Raw genomic sequence first — 4,406 nt, forward strand, 5'->3', positions numbered from 1 at the left:
TCATTTGATCACGCAAACACATTGACGCTTCTACAGATCGAATAAAGATTCAAAGACCAACATGTATGAAACGAAAAAAAAAAATCCAGATCCAAGCGAACAAATCGAACAAACAAAACAACAGTCACTGAAGAAAAAAACAAAAATCAAACACAGCATATCAGAATAGGGCGAATCTGAAGCGATAAAGATTATCGACATCGATCAAAGCGAGATTTAGAAAATGTAAAATTCTACAGATAAAAGAAACTGAGAAAGATAATTTAACCATCGTCGTCTTTGTCGAAGAGGCTAATGGCTTCCTTGAACTCGGCCATCTGCTCGGCTGTCAGTTGATTATAAGAGATGAGCGTGAGAGAGATGAAGAGATCGCGATTTCCAGAGACATACTAACCCATTTATATCGCTGATGGAAACAACAAACTGAAGAACTCGTAGTGTGCATATGATTAATGAGATTAAAGACGTAGAAATCATAACGTGATCTGTTACAGAAACATCGAGGACACTCGATCGTCACCGTCTCCCCGAATGAAGAGTAACGAAGAACACACAGTTTTCATCCCCACAGATTACGGTTAGCGCATAGCAAGGTGGTCGCGGGGCCGAAAACGAAAACTTAAGCCCAATCCTTAGACAAACCAAACGGTAGCCAAATAAATGAAACAGAGCATTTAGAAAGAGGATACGTGTCGAGACTATATGACTCGAATTTCTGACGTGTCGTCCCTGTTGGCAGCACCAGGAGTGATTGAAAGTCTCTTTTACATATAAAGATCTGTCAAAAACATAATTTGAAGTCATTGAATATAATGTAAGTGAATTATTCTATAAGATGCAGATTATTAATTAGTGATTTTTTTACTTACCATTTCATCACATTAATATAAAGAAGAAAATTTGCATTGTATAACCATTAAAAACTTACATACATTATTCTGTATATTTCTATATTAATAGCAGTTTTACTCTTTTCGCATTTTCCCTCCAATCATAACCACTTTTATATCTTAAATAATGATTATTCAAATTTTAATGTACATATAAAAACATAGATTGTTTCTGAAAGTAATATGTTTTGAAAATTTTAAATTGGACATATATTTTTACTAAATTTTTTGTTTAATGTTAGAATATTATTTTATTCTATATCTATTATATATATAGTATGATATAAATAACCCAAAATTATACATTTTTGTTTTAAAAACATATACTTAACTAACATTTATATAAGTATTTAATTTTTTAAATATAAATTACAAGACACAGAATAATTTATTTTTGTATCCTCTCTTCCTCTCCATTCTATTATATATGGACATTATAAATAAAATGATATTTGATTGTAATGTATGTTAAATACACATGTTCACGCCCTTTAAGGAAATGCAACTAGATTTTGATCCGCGCTTTTAAAGCGCAGGATTTTTACGTTGTGAAAAAGTCTATGTCACTTAGTCACAAATGTTAAAATAGATTAAAAAAAAATTTATCATGAATTAAAATAGATAAATCTATCATATTTAAATTTGTCTCATTTTTGACCGATTCGTTTTAAATTTCAAACCCATTTAGATCCCTTTTAACAGGATTAATCATTTAGTTCTGTATAAAAATATTTTTTTACTGAAATTACGTAGAAAAATTTTAGTACACAAAGATTGATCATTTTTTTTATTTATCAAACATAATATTATAAAATAAAAATAGGTATACAGATTATAATAATTTAAATATTATTAATAATAATTTTGAATGCAAATAAATATATTATTAAAAAATATCAAGATTTAAAATAATTTTTATAATAGGAAAAACATATATTATTGAAAAATAGATTTCACATTATTATCATAAATTAAATTCTAAAGAGAAATATTTGGAATGACATATATTACATGATAAAAAAATTTAATAGAATATTTATGTTTCAAAAAGAAAGATGGATTTTTTAATTAAAAATATACAGAAAGTTTATAATTAAATTTTTAATAAATAATATTTAATATAGATAAATATGTCATGTTTTAACCCGTCTCCTTTTTAACCGATACCTTTTGAAGCGTGGGATATTTTATGTTGTGAAAAGTCAGAAAAATGTCTAGGGCTGGGCAATAAATCCGAACCAAAGAACCGAAATGATTCTGATCCGAGAAAGTAGTACTGAACCTGAACCGAAACCGAAACCGAAACTTGTTAGATATGCGAACGGGTTTAAAATTTTGGTATCTAGAGAACCGGAACCAAACCCAACCCGAACAAAAATATTTCGTGTATCCGAATATATCGGTATTAGATTTATGTACTTGAATATATTAGCTATTTTATATTTAATATCCAAAAAAATATCCAAAATGTATAGGATATTTTGAAGTTGTCCAAAATATTTGAAAATATATAGAAATAGTCAAAAGTAAATATCTAAATTAGCTAAACTATACTTAAAACCTCAAAATACTTAATATATATTGATTCTCTAACCAAATAGTCAATTCAAACCAATTTTTATGTTAGGTTTAGGTTTCTTGGCATACATTACTCAGAATTTTATGTTATATATTATTTTAATTATAGATTTTAAGAAATTTAAAGTATATATAATTTTTTAAAAAATTAAATAATTTAAACGGATTAACCGAACCCGCAAAGATCTGAACCGAACCCGAACCAAAATTATAAAAATCCGAGTGGGGCTGAAATCTCTTACCCCAAAACCCTGAAATGCTAACAGACCCGAACCGAACCCGAATGGGAGTCCGAACGTCCACCCCTAAAAATGTCTATATCACTTTGCCACAAATTTTAAAATAGATAAATCTATTATGTTTAAACCCGTCTTTTTGACCTTTTAAATTTCAAACCCGTTTAGATCAATTTTTCTAATAGGATTATCATTTAGTTCTATATAAAATATATTTTTGCTGAATGCTTACACATAAAAATGTTAGTACACAAGGATTAATCATTTTCGTTTATTTTTTCAAACATAAAATTATAAAACAAAAATCTGTATATAGATCATAATAATTTTAGTATTGTTAATAATAATTCCAAATTCAAATAACTATATTATTAAAAATATTTAACATTGTTTATAATAGGAAAGCATATACTATTGAAAAATATATTCAAATGCTATGACTAAATTGGTTAAAATAGATTTCAAATTATTATCATAAATGAAATTCTAAAGAAAAATATTTGTAATGACATATTTCTTAGATTACATGATCAAACAATTTTTAGTAGAATATTTTTTTTTCAATACCAACGATGAATTTTTTTAAAAGAAAATACAGAACTTTTATAATTATTTTTAATAAAAATAATATTTAAAAATAAATAAATCTGTCATGTATTTAAACCCATCTTTTTTAACCGATACTTTTTAAACCCGTATAAATTCATTTATTTTTTCTAACAGATTAATCATTTAGTTCATGTATAATTTTTTTTTTTGCTGACTACTTAATTATTTAGTTAGGAATATCATTCTAATTTTATTTTAAGAAAGAAAGTTATTGTTAGTTAGCATTCCGAAACTGATGCATTTAATTGATTGCTATGAAAAATATGATTATTATAAATTTCTTATCTACCATTTAATTAGGAAAATATTAATTGTTGTTAATGAATATTTCCGCACCTATTTCGTTCATATATTTAATATTTATTGTTTATATATTCGTTTCTTTAAGTGTGATATATTGGATGATGTTATTCATACCAACGTCGGTTTAGTTTTCTATAGAACATTTGAATTGGTATCCTATAGGAATTGAAATGCCGTAAATTGTTTGTTTATACTTTTTCAAAAAAGTAAATTGTTTGTTTATAAACTTGATATCAAGTTAAAGACGTGTATTTATTATGTTGGTTTCGGCATTTAAATATATAGAATGATGTAATTTATAATTTATACTTCGATGGATTGAACCAACACAACACTTTATTATATACCCTATATATTAATTAAGAAGCATTTGAAAAATTAGAACCTTAATTTTGTATTAATTAAAAAAAACTTTAAATTCTAGGTGACACTCTAAATGCCTTCTAAATTTCATTTCAAAAAATTCTAGAGCATCTAATATAAAGTATAATTTAATCTAATGGTGTCACATTATTTCATAATTATATAACACTAGAAAACATTATATTAACCTAAAATATATGAAGTGCGTATTCTTTCCTTAAATAAAAGCTACGGAATTACTTAATATGATTTACATATATATGACAATTAATGATTATGAATAATAAAGATTTGATAACAATTTTTGCATCCTTCTTCAGTTTTGTTTAAATTTATATTATTGAAAAAAATTAAACAATCACAATAACCATATAATAAAAATATTAGATTTTTTCTTATATGTTATATTTTGAATTTTTTAAAATGA

This window comes from Brassica oleracea, chromosome C7 (assembly GCF_000695525.1).
Source record: "Brassica oleracea var. oleracea cultivar TO1000 chromosome C7, BOL, whole genome shotgun sequence".
Taxonomy (NCBI): Eukaryota; Viridiplantae; Streptophyta; class Magnoliopsida; order Brassicales; family Brassicaceae; genus Brassica; species Brassica oleracea.